Genomic DNA, 19,770 nt, shown 5'->3' with positions numbered 1-19,770 from the left:
CTACACTGTTTTTGGGAATGTAAATTAGTTCAACCATTGTGGAAAGCAGTATGGAGGTTCCTCAAAATGCTTAAAAGAGAAATACCATTTGACCCAGGATTTCCACTTCTAGGAATTTATCCTAAGAATGCAGCAGGCCAGTCTGAAAAGGACGGATACACCCCTATGTTTATCGCAGCACTATTTACAATAGCCAAGAAATGGAAGCAACCTAAATGTCCATCAGTAGGTGAATGGATAAAGAAGATGTGGTATATATACACAATGGAATATTATTCAGCCATAAGAAGAAAACAAATCCTACCATTTGCAACAACATGGATGGAGCTAGAGGGTATTATGCTCAGTGAAATAAGCCAGGTGGAGAAAGACAAGTACCAAATGATTTCACTCATATGTGGAGTATAAGAACAAAGAAAAACTGAAGGAACAAAACAGCAGCAGAATCACAGAACCCAAGAATGGACTAACAGTTAACCAAAGGGAAAGGAACTGGGGAAGATGGGTGGGAAGGAAGGGACAAGGGTGGGGAAAAAGAAAGGGGGCCTTACGATTAGCATGTATATTGTGGGGGGGTATAGGGAGGGAGGTGCAACACAGGGAAAACAAGTAGTGATTCTGCAGCACCTTACTACGTTGATGAACAGTGACTGTAATGGGGTTTGTGGAGGGGACTTGAAGGGAGGAGTCTAGTAAACATAATGTTCTTCATGTAATTGTAGATTAATGATAACAAAATGAATAAAACAAAATGACTCATACAGAGGGTGTAACAGTTGGTCATCTCTAGATTGTGCTTCAGGACAGCAACACCACATATCTTAATTCACCATTTTTACCTCAATGACAAGCATGGTTCTTGATACATAGTGGGCCCCCAATAACTATTTCCTGAATCAATCAGTCAATAGGTAAATTCATGTTCTGACCAAGATTCAACCGCCACGCCCTATTCTCAGCTTTAACTGAAACTAGGAGGTTGAAGGTACAAGTAGAAAGGGGTGAATTTGGATAGAGCCCAGCTTACACCAATTCACCAGTCACAAGATTACATTAACCAACACTACATCCTAGTAACCTAAGGAAAACCTTAAGTCATTTCATCTTGATCAGCCAAATCTTAAAGACTTGTTTAATAACTGGAAAAAGAACTGAATTAGTACCAGAAAATCTGTCTCACTAACCTTTATCACTTAATGCTTTCAGTTAAGCAAAGAAAGCCAAATTTTCTTTGCTACGTATAAATTCATCAACTTTCTGATCTGAAAAAATTTAGCTACAAGTATGCAAGGCATCAAAAATCCCTTCTGCACAAGCTTTATTCTCTCAGCAATTATATTTATATGTAATTATATGTATATACTTATTCATGTCTATATTCCTATGTAAATATAAAATGTATAAATAAATAATACAATTACAACGGAACTACTACCTTACAAGAACCTTACATTAGATAGCAACTCTATATTACTAATTCATTCCACAGTCCTAGGTACTCACTATTTAACAGTGAACAAGACACAGACCATGCCCTAAGTTTACAGTCTATCTAGTAACTTAGAAAGCACTGTACTTCGTAAAAAAATTCTTAAGTAAACCAGGATTTGAATTCCAATAACATGTCTCTGACTCTTAGTTTCCAGAACTGTAAAATAGACACTACCTGTCACGAATATTAAAATAAAATCATGAAATATAAAAAAGTTTGTCAAAGTAGAAAGCACTATACAAATGAAAGGTATCTTATTACTGTACTTAAGTTTTTCATTAAGAAAAAAACAAAACACTAGGATACCTTCCTGCAGAGTGATTATTAGTTGCAAGGGAAAATAAATAGTAACTATAAAGTGAATAAACCAGACAATACCTTCATCAAAATTTAATTAACAAGGGGCAAATGAACATTATGTACATCCAGACGTGATACCCTGAGAGGGGCACATGGCTTTTCTAGAGGTCTAACTGGATAAATAAATAATCATGAGGCAATCAGATCAAAGCAGATAAACCCAAATGGAAAAACTTCCTACATAATAACTGATGTCTATTCTTCAATTGCAGGAAAGACAAAGGCAGGCAAAGGAAATCTTCCAAACTAAACGAGACTAAAGAGAAATGGTAAGAAAATACGTTACCAACTACAATATGTGATCATGAGATGTGTGAATTGAAATATAAAATGCTGATTGAACTATTTATCATTTTATATTTCTGAAATTTGATAATGGTACTGTGATTACATAAGGGAATATCCTTGTTCTTAGGAAAGACATCCTGAGGTATTAAGAGGCAAAAAAGGCATGCAACCTACTCTTTAATGACTCACAAAAATAAACATGAATGTGTGTGTATGCCAAAAGACAAATATGTCAAAATGTTAAGAATTGGTGGATATGGATAAAGGATATATATGAGTCTATGTGTCATTCTTGCAACTTTTTTGTTAAGTTTGAAATTATTTCAAAACAAAGTTTAATTGGATACTAACCTCAGAGTTTACTTAATAAGCTCTAAGCTATACAATTCAAGTAGTATTAAAAATCAACCTGCGAAATTAATACAGAAAAAGTCTTAAAGAACTTTACAAATTACAAAACAGACAAGAAAGCAGGGCAGCAAGAGTCACCAAACAAATAGCAGAAGCACATGTAAAGATGTCAGATATTGGAATTATCAGACACAAAGTATAATTGGTTAGCATCCTAATTTCTTAAATTTGTAATAGGTTTTTAAGAAATAAAAGATATCTTGAGAACATGACCAAAAGAATAAGACTACCTAAAAAACAAAGTCTTAAAAAGGAACTAAGTGAAACTTGTACAAATGAAAAAATGTAGTAAATGAAACTTTCAAAAAACTGAATGAACATGCTACAACATGGATGAACCTTGAAAACATTATGCTAAGTTAAATAAATCAGACAGCAAAGGACAAATATCATATGACCCACTCACATGAGGTGAATAGTTCAAGTCATAGACAAAAAAAGTAAAATAGTTGTTGCCAGGGGCTGGGTAGAGGAACAGGACTTACTGTTTAATGGGTACAGCTTTCAGTTTCTGGTGATGGACAATGGTGATGGTTCCACAATAGTGTGAATGCACTTAATGTACAACTTACAATAGTTAAAATGGCAAATCATATTTATGTATATTTTACAACAAAAGTGGAAATAATACTTAAAATAAAGTGAAAAATATCAAAAATAATTCAGCAAACTAGTTGAACACAGCTAAAACAAAAATTAACTAACTGGAAGAAAAGACACTAATTTTGCAGAACACAACACAGAAAGATAAAAAAATGGAAGATACCAAACAAGGGTTAAGAGGCACTGGTGGGGTGTGGGCAAAGTAAGAACATCTGACATACTTCAAATACAAACACAAGTTCAGGATAAACAATACAGAAGAGAAAATGGCCGGAAATTCTTCAAAACTGTTGAAAGACATCCATCTTCAGATTCCATGGCCTAGTGAATTCCAACGATGATAAATAAAATCAACTTGTCGACATATCAAAATGAAAGTGCAAAAGAACGCCAAGGACAAAGAAAACATTCTGAAACCAGCAAATAAATAATGAAACAACAGATACCTATAAAGGAATGACAATTACATGGATTACAAATTTTTCAACAGCATTTAAAGCCAGAAGAGAATGGAACAAAATCTATTAATAAAGAAAAAAAAAAACTGCTACCAAAGAATGCACACTCAGAAAAACCATCTTCAGGAATGAGACTAAGATAAAGATACTTTCAAACAAAAAGTTTTCCAACAACAGACCCTCACTACAGAAAACTCTAAACCATATTATTTCAGGCAGAGAAAAACTGATCTCAGATCCCTGACAGGAGGGCAAGAAGTACAAGGGAATGATGAGCAAAGGCCCTTTGAAAATAAACAGGCAAATCAAACAAGTATTTAAAACAATAATAATATCTAATTTGTTGGGAGTCAGGGAGAAATAAAATAAAGGAAAACTACATAGAGTTGAACTTCCAAACTTGAAGAGAGAAGGAAATAGACTTTTTTTAATAATACATTCATTAAGAGTAAAAGAAAAGTAAGGGAACAATTAACACAAAATTCAGATGGCGGTTTCTTAGGAAGTATGTCAGAGAACACAAATGGTGAAGAGTAAAAGGAGCTTCAAAGATGCAGGCAGTGTTCTATTTTTCAAGCCAGTTAGTGGTACATGGTAGTTCATTCTATAATTACATAAACTGTACATTTATTATGCCTTTATAATAAAAAAATTTTTTAATCAACACAGAACAAAAAAAGTGACCACTCCCTAAAAATCTAGAATACGTCACAAACCTTAGTCTTTAAAATTGAAACAAAGAAAGATTCACTCTTTCATTCAACAAACACTTACCAAACCCTAATCTCTGCCTACAACTGAGCTGATAGGTGGAATGAAGATTTCCAACCTCTCTTCTCCCTATTCCTTGCCCTGCAGAGCTGCAATCTAATACAGCAGCCAACAGCCAGAAGTGGCTATTCACATTTAACTCATTAAAATTAAATAAAATTTAAGATTTAGTTCCTCTGTAATACTAGACACATGTTAAGTGCTCAGTAGTCATATTAGGATCATTATATTGAATAGCAAATACAGACCATTTCCACCATTGCAGAAAGTTCTATCAGACAGTGCTGCCATTTTTCCTATAACACTAAAAAATATATTGATATTGAGTATCTTAAATATAAAACAGTATCTTAAAATTGATTCAATTTCCTTTTAAAGTCATTTTATTTCTATGAAATTAAAGCTCTTTCGTAGTATTTAAAACATTTTGCTGATTGTTAAAAATATACAGAAAGTAGTAGATGGATGGATAAAGAAGATGTGGTACATATACACAATGGAATATTATTCAGCCATAAGAAGAAAACAAATCCTACCATTTGCAACAACATGGATGGAGCTAGAGGGTATTATGCTCAGTGAAATAAGCCAGGTGGAGAAAGACAAGTATCAAATTATTTTACTCATATGTGGAGTATAAGAAAAAAGCAAAAACTGAAGGAACAAAACAGTAGCAGACTCACAGAACCCAAGAATGGACGAACAGTTACCAAAGGGAAAGGGATGGGGGGGTGGGAAAGGTGAAGGAATAAAGGGAAAAAGGGGCATTACGATTAGCACACATAATGTGGTGGGGGGCATGGGGAAGGCAGTACAGCACAGAGAAGACAAGTAGTGACTATAGCATCTCACTACGCTGATGGACAGTGACTAAAATGGGGTATGTGGGGGAGACTTGATAATGGCGGGACTCTAATAATCACAATGTTGCTCATGTAATTGTATATTAATGATACCAAAATAAAAAATATATAGAAAGTGTCAGGAATTGGTCACCATCCCTTATGTCCCACCAAAAACCATAATAACACAAGATTTTTTTTAATGAACGAAGATTAAATAGTTAAGCACAGTGTTACTAAACTGTAATACAAGCCATGTCGTTGGGATATAAAAACCCACAGGATGAATATACCACCCGTTCTAGGGAGCACCAATTTTAGCTGACACTGTTTAGAACACTGTTTACACAGATAGAGAATAGCAAACACATAATTCATATGAATTTTTAAAAATAAAATCTGTACGCTTTTTTTTTTCATGATGCCTGTAGGGCATCATCAAATTTTCTACTGATAGCAGGACGCTGGGCTGCATCTCCAGACTTCTGAGCATACCATTCATTTCTGTCATTAGAAGTACTTTGGAGGAAAAATTTAAGCTCTATTAAAATAAATTAATTCCATGTTTTTTTATTTACCAAAGAGAATAATACACAACTCTACAAAGCAATAACATCCTTAACATTGAAAGCAGCAAACCTCCAGTTTTCTTTAAAAGACAGAGGGCCTAAGCTATTTCAACTGAAGCTGAACATTTTGCTTTAGGCATTCTAACATATATTAAGTACTTCTACAGCACTTTCAATTTTTTAAATTATCTAACCAAAAACACTCAAAAGAACCCCAAATGTTAAGCCTTAATTTAACAGTCACTTAGGCTAGGTTTGCACCGTAAGTACCACCCCCACTGCCCACCACCACCTCTAAGTGAACCAAGGCGTCAAGCTTCTCATCCAGACAACTGAGGGCGTCAATAAGCATGTATGCTAATAATTGGTTCCTGTCCCCAGGAGGACTATTGTGGCTCCACTTACATAACTTATTATGCAAAGTACTGAACTCCTCTTTCTCTAGAAAGCATTTTGAATACTGATATTTGCACAAGGTTTACTTGCTATATTAAATAAAAAAGCTTTTCTCAATCTAGCTTCAAAGATCTTTCCTTCAGAAGAGGTGAAAAGGAAAGCCAACTGCTACTACTTCACTATGTCAAAGACAAATTATTTATCTTGTTGGCTAGTCAACAGAGTAATGACTTAAGCAGCACCCTGAGCAGGCCCCACAGATAGTCAGTTTCCTCCTGGGTCTCTGGTTGAGAAACAGAGCCTTAAATAACCTGGGGCAACTTATTTGAACTGAAAATAATCTCACTGTCCCTTGAAATGTGCTATAAGTATTAACATAAAACTTGGCAAAATTTAATTCAGTGATGGTAAGAATCATAATACAACCCCTGCAGTGTAACAGAAGAGTATAATGTACTCCAAGCCTAACCTGAATATGCATAAATAAGTGCTGTCCACCAATCCCCTGGTTCTGTTTAAACCAAGATTTTCAGATTTCACATAACCATATCTTAAAAAAATAAAAAGGGCCGATAAGCACAGAGTTGCCAACTTTAAATTTTTGCCAAGGACATTTAAAAAGAAAATAACTACCAGTTACCATCATCATTATTTCCTAAATGAACTAATATACTTATACTAAAAATGGTAAAAGATAATTTTAGAAAAAAAATTATTTTAAATTCAATACATTTAGTTTATGAAAAGCTAATTCATTGTCATTTCACTTCAGACAAGTGAAAAATCTGTCACAGATACCACTCCATAATCTGGCATTGGGGAACCACAGGTCTAAGCAGCTGACTCCTACTTGGAAAAAGAAAGCAACAGCAGGACATGCCCAAACCAAATATTAAGCTACTCAATATTGATGAAACAGAGGCTTGGAGGGGTTTAGGGACTCTCCCAAGGTCACAGACCAAGAATTCTGACAGAACTGTCTAATTCCAGATCAGGGTTCCTAACCATTATGCTAAATTTCCTCTAATATTTAAAGATCCACACAAATCCAGTCACCTTTGTGACCAATGACAACCGAGGAATTTCCAAGACAGCTGGTGGGAGTGAGAGGTGTACTCACTGGCCATCGCTCAGACTGAAGCTAAATGGAACTCCTGACCTTTGCCTCATTAATACCAGGCTGACTGCAACTAAGTCAACCAGTCCAGACAAAGCACACCACTCCCTCCCTCCAGCAGCACTGACTCAGAACTCAGGACATTTACAAGTGCCTGTAATATAGTGAGAAACATATCCCTGAAAGACAAAAGCAATGTATTAGTTCTCAATAAGGAAATAAACACTTCCACAGTAACTTAGCCTAAAAACAGTAAACCTGTCCTCAGAAGTTAGAACTCTTAAGCCTCCTTCTGCAAACTACTACAATCTTTTACACATTAATACACCAACCAGTTCCCCCTATTAAATATCTAAACAGAAAAACCACATAGAAAATTAAAATACATAGTTTTTATGTATGTATCATTCTGTGATGCATAAAAGTATCTGATCATACTATCCTTCTCTGACAGTCAGAATAATAGAGACAAAACTACTCATGTGAACCAAAAGTACGTATAAAAGAGAGTTGGAAGAAAAATATGTAATTAAATGCTTTTTAATATGTGATTTAAAAATATGCAATACTTTCATAAATAAATTGTGAAAGGCACTATTAGCAGATAGTAGTAATAGGAGGCACAAAAATTATCTTTGAATATTTAAAGGTTCCTGATATTGATACCAAAGTTGAAAGTCATCCATACAACGAACAGAATACTGTATCAGAGATGTGCTTCCAAATCCTCACATTTCACTTGCCAGCAAATGTCTAAATGAAACAAGCAAACAGTCCTTAAGTAATCAGTCTGACACTCTGGACCAGAGTCTGAAATAGTCTGTCCTCCCTGAAACAGGGTAACAATAGCACAGTATTCATGCTAGCAATGGCAAGAAAACTGTATTTCCCCATTGGGTTTTCAAAGATCAGATTATTTGTACTCTATCTGAATCTGCAGTGTGAGGGAGCAGTACATAGACTATCAAATTTTTTACCCACTATATAGAGTTACCTATTTAATGTCTTTTCCTTCTGTTCAAACAGATGCCATCTAAAACAAATGGTTGTTTTTTCTTTCCCCTCTCAACTTTCCTTTGGTTCTTTTATCTCCTTAGATTCAACTGGTACATCTATTTATTTTATTCTCTAGATTCATGTTAAATGTATTTCTACCACTGACCTCTCTCATGAACTACAAACCCCCATTTCCAAATGCCTCTGGGCATTTCCAGTATTTAGGAAGTATATAAAAAGCTCAACATATTTCAAAATGAGACTATTTTGCACCTAGTACCACCAACTCCAACACCACACTCAAAATGATCCACCTTCCACTTCTTCCAAACCTTCCCCCACAACCTCGCAGCCCACCCGCCTACCCCACCCCAACACCATTACCCTTACGAAATATTTATACTACACTGAAAGTCAGCTTTCTGCAACAAATCATTCCATACACACTATTAGTTTCTCATTACCTACCAAATGTTGAACTCCTGAGTACAGCATTTAAATATGTCCCACAATCCAGCCCCAATTTACATTTCAAACCTCATCTCTTATTCCCAAAAAATGAACACTATATTCTAGGTAATCTGGTCCACTAACTTTTCTCTGAGTATACAATGAATTTACCCACCTCCACACTTGTGCTCACATCGTTCCCTTCATTTGAAAAGCCTCCTTCATCCGTCTACTCCCATCTCCTAAATTTTTGTCTGAGAAAAGTCTTCCCCTCTGCAATGCTGAACTCATGTTACCAATTTATTGGGAGGTAGCATAATATAGTGTAAATGGACAGGCTTCAGCAATAGGCAGATTCGGATTCAAATGGGGGCTCAGTTACCTGCTAGCTACATAGTCTAGGCAAGTTACTTATTTGGGCACCAGTGTCCTCACTAAGATGCTTACATATTATTGTGAAGCTTAGAAAATGCATGTAAAGTAACTAGCATAGGGCGTGGCGCTAGCAAAGTGTTCAGTAAGTAACAACTTCAGAGCTATCCTCGTAGTACTATACCTCCACCACTGTCCGTTATTCCAGCTAAAAATGAACCCATTTTCCTTTCTACAACTCCAAACTTTAGGTCAAACCACTCACGTAGTATTTACATATATTTATGTTGTAAATTTTTATGCAAATATCTTAATCCCCTTCTAGATTTCAAATTCTTACAGACCAAAGACTTACTCTTTGTATCCTATAATGCCTAAAGTGCTTTTCATAAAGCACACAATACTCCCCTCCAATTAGAAAAATATTTTCAATATGCCTAAACAATACAATTCATGTCTTCATGATGTGACTGACACACCGTAGAAAATTATTGTCAAAACACGAATCTTGGTTGTTATAGTGGACTCTTTATTTGTTCCTACATGGTTACTTAACATACCTTGATGCCTAACATAGCGCATGTTCAGTGTCTGTTTAACTGACTTGAATGATATAATACAATTTACAAATTTACGACAAAATACATTTTATAATAAAATTCACAAATTCACGATGCAAATATTCAGTATCTACTGAACTGATCTGAACAATAAAATTTGCAATGCCTAGGGGTATCTGATTTTCCCCAATAGCCTTTTTCTTCTCTGGAAATAATTCTTGAAATAATTCCCAACAAAACATATTACGTTGTACCTTGAGTACAGATCCTTAACCATTATCTACCCTGACTCCTTCTCCAGATTCTCTCAATTCCAATATTCCAACTGTATGCTCTAAACAAATAAGCACTTCCAATGACTAAGAATTTGCAGTTTCTATCTAAATCTAAAGGCCAGGCAACTAATCATCCCTCCAAAGTTTTTTCCAGGGACTTTAAAAATCATCCACCCTTTGCCTGTTTAAGATTAACTGATACCTTGAAATTAATATCCTTGAAAGAAATTTTCTTTTACATAGGAGATCTCACTGAACTTGTCATTTCAGTCTATTTTCCCTAGTTCATGGTATTACCTCCCTTTCCAGTGATGGGAGGGGAGGGAATGAGGTAAGTATCCAAAACCTACAGTGTAAGTACTCATAAAAGCACAAGAGAAGTGCAGGAAGTATCACTGGTCTCACAAAGGTGATTTGTGTACACTTTACACTGCAAAAACACTGATCATCTAGAGTCACAAGCTGCAGTAACTGCCTTCCCTTATGACAACTTTAAAATCACTATTCAATATGGAGAACCCGACAAACATTTCAGCATTTAATTACCTAAAATTTGCATACTAAAAAATAACTACCTGCATCACTTTTTCCTCTAGAAAATTCTCAATTTACCCGAGGTAAACACCTCAAAATATAAGTTAAAAAAGACAACATAAAACATCTCTGCCCACCTGTGTGAACTTCTGCAGCCTCTTTGGAGTTACCAAGAACAATTCTTCTGTAAAAGTTAAGGAGAATGACAGTTCCAAATAGGAAAGTATATACAAACTTCGGGAAAAAGTGGTATTCTTCCAACCCTCTGCAATCAATTCGTGCAACAACCGCAGAGACTGAAGACTCATGATTCAACTGTGACTTCAGAGAACCACAAGAATTAAGAATGCAAATTAGAGAACAGTATTTTTTTAAATGTCTGCAGGAAAATAAAGGAACTTATCTTAACTACATATTTTCCTCAAGCAACTTGTTTTGTTAAGAAGTGACTTCAACAACAGCTTGAGCAAGTTCTCCAATGAACAACGATCCTGAGAGTCTCGCTGGTACCACACGGACCTCCGTATCCAGAACCACTCCCAAGCGCACTCCCAAATTGATCGCAGGCAGTCCCTAATCGGGTCTGGATGAAAAGATTTGCAAGAGAACCTCTGTATCTACTCATATAGCCCCGCCCTCGGACTTCAGGAGACGACACCCCTGGAACCTGGACTAATTACTGAGGCCCGGGACAGACCTACAGGACGCAAAAGTCAGGAACTGGGACCCAAGACTGAGTCTGGTGTCCAACCCCAGGATGGACACAGGAAACCGAATCCGGGAAGCAGAGCTAAGATTCTGGGGGAGCAGAAATGAGGGGGACAGAGGAACCGAGGCCCAGCCCAGCCGCCCTCTTGAGTCCCAAGAGCAACAGCAGCTCCGAGCGAGAGCCCCCATCCCGGCTCCGCCCCGCCCACCCCATGACCCCGCCGCCCGCTCCTCCCCGCCGGTCGGGCTCGGCGAACGGCTCCGCGGTCGACAACCCCTTTCCCCGAACCCCGACAGCCGAGCCCGCATCCCCGAGTGGGCAGCGGGGGCCCGAGAGCGCCAGCCCCGACGCGGCCCGCGGCCGTCCCGGTCCGCTCCCCCGGCTACTCACCGTCGGCCTGGGTGCTGGGAGGGGGCAGGGCGCGGACACCCAGCTCTGACCCGGGTGGGAGACCCTACTCGGCGCCGACGGCCTCGGCGGCTGCGCCTACAAGACCTCTCTCCGGCCCGAACCTTGGGAAAGCACTTCAGGGCGAACGGGGCAGGGAAGCGTTCCGGCAGCGGAACTGCTTGCGGGCGGCTGTGGCCAGGGCCTCCCCGGCGCGGCCAGGAAGGGGCGGGGCCTTTCGCGCGCTGCGCTCGCACTGCCGCCCCCGGTCTCGTCGCTAACCTTTCTTCCTCGCCGCCCCTTGGTCCCTGACGCCGAGCAATGCTATTGGTCTCCGACTTGTTCCGCTCCAGCCACCTAGGTTTACAGACGGGAAAACCGAGGCTCGAGATTTAGGTGCAAAGGCCCAGGGCTCACACCCGGCTTCCCGACTCTCCAGTGTTCTCTCCCCACCCCAGTAGTCCTCCTTTAAAAATTATGATTGTTAACATTTATTGAACTCTTACTACGTAATAAGCAGAGTTTTAAACGCTTCGGGTGTTTAACTCAGTTAATCATCCGCAAACCACTTGAGGTTGGTATTATGATCTACATCTTGTAGAGGAAACCAATCAAAGGTACCAAACCCAATACCACAAAGATTGGTTCTTGATTTTATTTTAACTCCTGTTGTGTATATAAATCCTGATCTACTACTAACAACATTTAAAGTTCTTTGAGGGCAGGAACCAAATTATATTCTTACATTCCATCATCAGTTGGGATTTCAACAGAGGCCAAGAGCTTGGGATTCTGGCAGCTTATCGCCTGGATCCGCTTATTTACTTTTACTTTCTAACTTTGGGTAAATTGCTTTACCTCTCTAAGCCTCAGCTTCCTCATTTGTGATATATTTGATATGTGTGTGTGTATATATACATATATAAAATCATCTCTGGATGGATATAGGGATTCAATGTAAATGCATGATAAACACTTCAGTGTACCTAGTACCAATGTAGCACTGGGTAAGAGTCAACAATTCTCATACCTCATCATAAGTAGGAACAATTTCTCTTCTAATGGAGTCACTCCAGTGGGGTAATTTGGAAACATGTGGATTAGCAAATGCTGACAGAAAATGTTAGTTAAGGAAATAAAGTGTAGAAGTTTTTGTAATGGGAAAAATGAGGGTAAATGAGACAAAGAATGTCCTGGGGCCAACATGGATATTTGTGACACTGTGAGCTGAGACAGTATGAGGACCCAGAGAGTCAGATGCTAGGCAGGAAAAGGGGGAAAAAAGGATTATTCCTCAGCCACTATATCAGGAAGGCATTTGTGGATAAAATGAGAGTTCCTGTGGCCAGGATTCTCACCTGGCCCTGGTTGACGAGCTCACTGCACACCTGTGGGCAATACATGGCTGTTGACTCTATAAAAAGAGCTCTGCCCAGTACTCTGGGCACGACATGGTGGCAAGGCTGCAAGGTTGGAATGGGCAGCACCAAGGACAGAGGCCCAGAGGACGGTTGTGCAGGACAACTGTGCATAGAGGCCCGGAGGATGGCTGTGCGGGACAGCTGTGTGGACAGAGGGGCCCAGAGGCAGAGACTGGCTTGCTGCATGCAGACTTGCTCTGAGTGAAAGGGATTTTAGTGACTGACCTGCCACCTGGAAATAAAGTTGGGTATAACCCTTTCACCCCAAGAACGTTTTGCTTTCATTTTCCTTGGTCACACAAATCCATAGCGAACTTGCCCCGGAGCTGAAACCCTTTGACAAGACAGCATCCAACATCAAAAGCAGATTCTGTGTCTGAGGCCAGATACAGGAGATGAAAAGCCTCTTAACATGCATATTCTCTGCAAAACAAATTTACAAGCATCTCCTAAAACTGGAAGAAGATTTTTTTAAGTTTTCTACTAAGAAAGGCAGAGGAAATGGAAATGGTTCAGAATCCATTATTATGAATTTAAGACAAAACAATGCCTTTGCTATTGGCTTTACTTACAGCACTGTCTTGTTTATTTTTTGTGATCACAGAAGTGTTTGTAAATACTTCCCTAATACCCAAATTTAAGCAGTCTTTCATGCCCCAAAGTGTAGAGTAGTAAAAATCCAAGCCTGGCTGGACAGGACTCACTAACTTCTCTTTCCTCCAAAGAGCTTAGAGGATGGACAGTGAGACACATCCTGAATCAAGGCATTCTCAGGCCTCCTTGGGGACACAGATGTGCTAGTGGTTTGTCATCGAATGTGATCATCTTAACTAGTAATCCATGCAGCTAGGACTTGACTCTGGTCTGTCTCAGATGCTTTTCACCAGTACGCCAGTGGATTTCAACTTGACAGTGCATCACAGACACCTGGGTGTCTTACTAAAACACAGATTGCTGGGCCTCATCCCTAGAATTTTACTTACCATTACTAGGGCTTCTCTGAAGTGTAATCCCGGGCCTAGCAGCATCAACATCATTTGTGAATTTATTACAAGGGCAAATTATTAGGCCCCACTCAAGACCTTGTGAATCAGAAACTCTGGGGTGGTGGGCCCAGCGATCTGTTTTAACAGGCCTTGCAGATGAATCTGATAGTCCCCAGTTTTAGAACCACTGTGCTCTTCTACCTTGTCTTCCTCATATTCTTCTTTTTTCTAATTATCCTCAGCAAAAATAATTCTACCAAAGCTAAATTTCTTCTAATTGAATTAAATGATGTATTAAAGCAATTTTATTCATGTTTTGCTCTCACTGGGACATGAGGCCTGAAAAATATTAGTATTCATAGAGGATTCTTTTATGATTACTTCAAGTTTGCACTGAAATTTAATCAGATAATACTGAGTTGGGGGGTGAAATTAATCCTATTCAAGAACCACTCTGCCAGGGCCTTACGAGCACTTTCTAAATTAATCTTCATTACACTACTATGAGGTTTTGTGATCTTAATTTTACAGAAGAGAAAAACTGAGACTTAGGTAACCTAATTGATTTAAGGCCACCTTCTTATTAAGAGGCAGAAATCAGGAATGTTCAAACAAAGATTCCTCTAATTCCAAAACTCATGAACTCTCTACTTCGTGGCAGGAGCTTGGAGAACAAAAATCCTGTGTGGGCTCCAACACCCAAACTATGCAACATTGAGTAAGCGATTTAATCTCTATTTCAATTTCTCCATCTATCAATAATGTTATCATAATCTGCCCCTCCCACACTGGAATGTTAGAACAAATGAGGAAAGAAAAAGGATAAGTGCTTTGAGCTTTAAAAAAGAAACATAAAAAAGGCAAGTTATTACGGTATTGTATGTTTAGCCAAAGGTTGCTACATGAAGACTGAGCATTGACTCTTTCCTGATTATCTCCTGATTCACATATAACAGGTTCAAAGGCTATACTTGATGCCAAAGAAAAAGTTGTTTGACTTCATTTGTCAGAGTCTCATTAAGTTAAAGATTACAGAGGACTTGATGTGTCTCTTTCAAAAATTACAGGGAATCTCTCACCATGTTCATAGGCTCCAGGTTGTCACCAAATTGCTGGCCAGTCCTCATCCTAGAGAACTTTACTCCAAACCCTTTCTTCTCCCCATTAGAGGCAACTCCTCCAACCTCATGGCTCCAAACACTAGGCAAACACTTAAAATTCCTCTTACTTTATTATGTGGAAGGATTTAGCTTTCAGTCCTCTCAGGCCTGGCTCCTGGCCTATCTTTGTTGACAGAATTACCGGGTTACACAATTCCAGGGGGTACCATTCACAAAGAATACAACCTGAATGAAAGGGGTGCCAATTGCAAAGACCACAAGAGGAATGATCCCCCTGTAATTGTGCAAGGCTGCAGCCCTGTCTGTGCATAGGTCTCACCCTAAAAATCCATTAAGGGGTTTTGTTAGACAAAAGAGCCATCTACTTGGGTGTCCACCATTTGTCTTGCTTTCAAATAATGGGGTACGTTTTTGTTCATTTTCATGTAGGCCTGATCGAATACTTAGCTTAAATCCTGGGCTCCACACTCTTCTGTGGCATTTTCCACTCTCTGCTATAACATTATTGCCAGTCTCTCCACAAGACTTGCGAGTTTCATGAAGAATCTGTCATATTCTGTCTTCCTCACCTTTCATCCCTGACTTCGCAAGTGCTTGAAAAGTGTTTGCTGATCTGAATAAAAGCACAATGTATCAGTATATGTCCTAATATAATTGGCAGAGATTTGACAAATGGCTCTCAAGTATGTTGTTTGACCCACAGACTTTTGTACCAAGAAATAAATTGAGGCAAAATGTTTAAATTGGGAAACATCATGTCAAATCAAACTCCCAGTAGCTGATGTCTCTTAAAACCATAGACACGTTGGCTGACTAGGGGTACATCCCACAAGCTGTCAGTGTCTTTAGCTCAGATGCAGCTGTATATTGAGGTAGTAAATGAGTTGGCCTCACTCACATGTGAAATCTTCATGGTAGGCACTGAGTCTGGAGCCACTGCTTGGGAGGTCATATGAATGTTTTGAAGAAACAAGTATAGAATTTTGCCTTATAGATTTTACGTGTGTTCATAATTGTTTATTCCCATATGTTATGTTTTAAGTTGTTTATACATTTTAAATTGTTTTTCTGGGGTAGAAAATTGTGGGGTACTATGTTGTACCATTTCTAAACAACCCACGCAAGTGCAGACATCCAGTTACAAATACCATTAACACCAACACTTTAATGGCATTGTAGCTGATGTTTTGTCACCTGCCTTGAAAATAGAAAAGACAAATAACAGCAACTATTTGAATAATTTTCATTCATGACTAACTTTATGGAGTGGGATCCCCCAACACCACCCCAATGAAGAAACACAAGCCCAGCTAGTTCAGGTAGCTAGCAAGTAATGGAGCCAGGATTAGAACCCAGGCAGTCTGTCTCCACAGCCATGCTCTTAACCACTAAATTAATATTTATTGAGCCTTTCCCATGTGCTATGGCTATGACTGCCTCTCAACTCAAAGAGACTCCAGATTTATAGAAGAGTGTGTGTATCTCTATCAGGCCTTTTATAAGGTGCTGTAATAAACCCACACAGCTCCTTCTCATCCCCACCTTTGCTCTCCCCAACCCCAGGTCATATTGATAGGTTTATAATCTTCCATTTTGAAGTGTACAAACTGCCAGACATCCAAGACTTCCTTTAATTCCAAAATAATTCTTGCACAAAGTTTGTTTCCATGGTAAGTTATCATGACAAGTCCTATGTATGTGCTGAACAAAAGGCATCTTTTAAAGACAATGGAAGCTATCTGAGGCAATATAATATTGACAATGGAAACCGTATTTGTAGTAAATTGTGCTTGTATGGAGAAATGGGAGATAGCAAAGTTGAATTTAAGCAAAAATGTCACATTGGCACAAATGCAGTAAAAACTCAAAAACAGAGGACCTAAAAGGGAACAGTCATCAAATGTTAGCATATTTTACATTTAATTTTTAATTAAATATCAAGAAAAAGTATGGGAACTAACACTCTCCTTTCAAAGGGTAAAAAATTTAAACTTCTTTTGTCCAGATTGAGCCACTTAGCAAGTCTCAGGAATTTAAGAGGATGCATTCAATCCACCTTCACTTTTTCATTGAGGATGTAGACCATCTTACTCTACCTCGGTTTCTCTTTCTGTAAAATATTCATGATAAGTGCATCTTTATATCACAGAGATGTTGTGAGACGTAACTAATAAATGATTATAAAGCACAGTTCTTTGAAGTATAAAGCACTACATAATTACTAAATACTATAATAATCATCCTCATAATAATAGTAATTTTCAACCAACACATCAACTGGACCCAGATGCCTTCGGTCACTTCCCAATTACAAGTGTATATGCCAACTATGAAATATAGTACAAATCTTAAACCACAACCAGACTAGCTCCACTCCCTTTCTCTTTCCTATACAGAGTCTGAAGTCAGTCTGCCAGAGACACATCTCAGGTCCATCACTTGCTGGCTGTGTGACCCAGCTCACGCAAGACATTTTATCCTCTCCAGCCTCTGATTCCTTACTCCAACCTCTATTTCTTTATCTATAAAATAACTGTAATAATAATACACAACTCACAAGACTGTTGTGAGAGTTCAACAAATTAAGACATATAGAGCTCTGTACCAGTGCCTGGCAGATTGTAAGAGGTCAATGAATGTTAACAGTGATGATGACCAGCAACAACATCTGAAAAAACCTAATAGCAGGCAGCTGTCTAACCATGTTATTGGACGAAAGAGAAAGAAAAATCAATACACTCAATTTGGACTGGATTGACAACACTGTCTGGATTATGTTAATGTTTATAAAATATAAGCAATTTTAATGTTAAACTTCAATAGAAAAAAGAAAAGGTGAGGCATTTTACTTCTGCAGTGTGTTTGTCTGTCTTTAATGATTATGCATAACGGTAATGACTAACTACATTTTGGTAACAGATGATTAGGGGAAAATATGGGTGTAAAATGGAAAAGGGCAATGTTCTCCATTCCCCAGCCTGCTCCTCTGCACATGTGTAACCACTGTTAATGATCTGGATGCTCCTTTCCAGACCTTTATTGGTGTATTTACATCCATATAAACAAAACTGAATTACCCAAAAGGCAGATGAAGTATGTACTTAAAGCACCAGCAAAACAGAACCAAAAATATTTTTTTAAAGAATTTGACATTTTTATAAATGCAAAGATATAAAAATTCAGAATTTATTGAGACTTACTTAATTGTAACATGGTTTTAATCTTCATGTAAATAAAAGGCATTATTTCATATGCACTATAAACTCTTCAAGTGCTTAGGACCTTTTTAAAGATCTTAATCCAAGCCTGCATTATAAGTATATATATGTACCCATATTTTTTAGAAAATAATTATAATCATCTTGTCTTACAACTGCTTTATTTATGTAAGTGATTTTAAACATTGTGATATTTACTCAGTGACAATCCAAATAAGAAGGAACTTTCACCGTATCTGCCATTTTACTCCACTAAGAACTACTCATGTATAAAGGTACTACCAGAGGTCCAACTCGAGTACAATTTGAGTTTCAAAAGCTTCCTTTTCCAACACATTTTCCAAATTTCATTTTCCAACACAGTTTCAAGCCAGTGTAATACAGTTCTTTTCTAACCTCCACAGAGTATATGATAGAAAGAAATCCTGCCGACCAGGAGCAATCTAAATGGTGACTGTGGAAAGACGCCAAGGAAATCGAATTGCGCCAAAGGCAGAAACCTCAAGTTGCTTTCTGAACCAACAGAAATTCATTCGGGAGCTGACTTTCACTAAGACAAGAAGTATTTCACTTACAAAGATAGGACATATGTGGAGATTATATTCGGGACCAGGCAATAAAGAGGAAAAGGAAAGCTACATTGTCTTTCAGGAGACAGAAAGAAGAGAACATTCCCTGAAGAGAGATCAGTGATCTTTCCTGACCAAAGAAAGAATGCTTAAGCAATAGTTTATAATTACATGTATTTTAAATGTTTCCATTATAGGAAATTAACTGCTGAAATTTTATTATTCCTTCAATAAAGTCAAAGCATTTACAAGATACAAACATATACGTAAAGAGAGATCAAATATATATACATATATATATATATATATATATGTATATATATTTGAAATAACCCTAGATCTGAACACTGCAAATATTTGCGACACACTGTGAATAAGGCAGGGGGGTCAGGATATCAAGAACTCTACTCACAGAAAGTGTCCTCTAAGAATCAAGATGCCAGTTGGAGTGACAAGTTATATATAGACTTATAGAAAAAGAGCCTAATAATGCAAAGCATCCTGGGGTAAATGCTGAATGAATAACACAGCTACTAATCCTTGGAGACCTTTTCCATCATCCATGGTCTGAGGACCAAATAAGAAGTAGAATTTAAATAGCGTCTTAAAGAATTTGTAGAAATTATAGGGAAAGGAGGGAAATAAAAAGGAACCCAGTTTTCAAAAGAGTATACAAGTACACAGCACAACCAAAAGACCGTGAGCAGATCCTTTTAGCTGAAACGAAGAGGTTGGGTAGGCAGATTGGGCCTCTAGTCTGAAGTGTCTTGACTACTAAATTAAGATATTTGTACATTATCTTTCTAGGCAATAAAGAATCAAAGCTGGTTTCCTGACTGTAAGACATCAGAATTAAAGTACATTT

General features: G+C 38.0%; 1 long non-coding RNA gene across 1 annotated transcript in view; it reads right to left on the bottom strand.

Annotated features, from left to right (window-relative positions):
* LOC130681468 (uncharacterized) overlaps nucleotides 1–11,860 on the bottom strand; it is a 52,824-nt gene extending 40,964 nt beyond the window's left edge. Inside the window, exon 1 of the long non-coding RNA XR_008994646.1 lies at nucleotides 11,594–11,860. This is a non-coding gene — a long non-coding RNA (uncharacterized LOC130681468). The remainder of the gene's footprint in view (nucleotides 1–11,593) is intronic.
* Nucleotides 11,861–19,770: the final 7,910 nt, after the last annotated feature.

The sequence above is a fragment of the Manis pentadactyla genome, chromosome 18 (assembly GCF_030020395.1).
Source record: "Manis pentadactyla isolate mManPen7 chromosome 18, mManPen7.hap1, whole genome shotgun sequence".
Taxonomy (NCBI): Eukaryota; Metazoa; Chordata; class Mammalia; order Pholidota; family Manidae; genus Manis; species Manis pentadactyla.
Note: the sequence above shows the minus strand (reverse complement) of the source record. Positions and strands in the feature narration are given on the sequence as shown.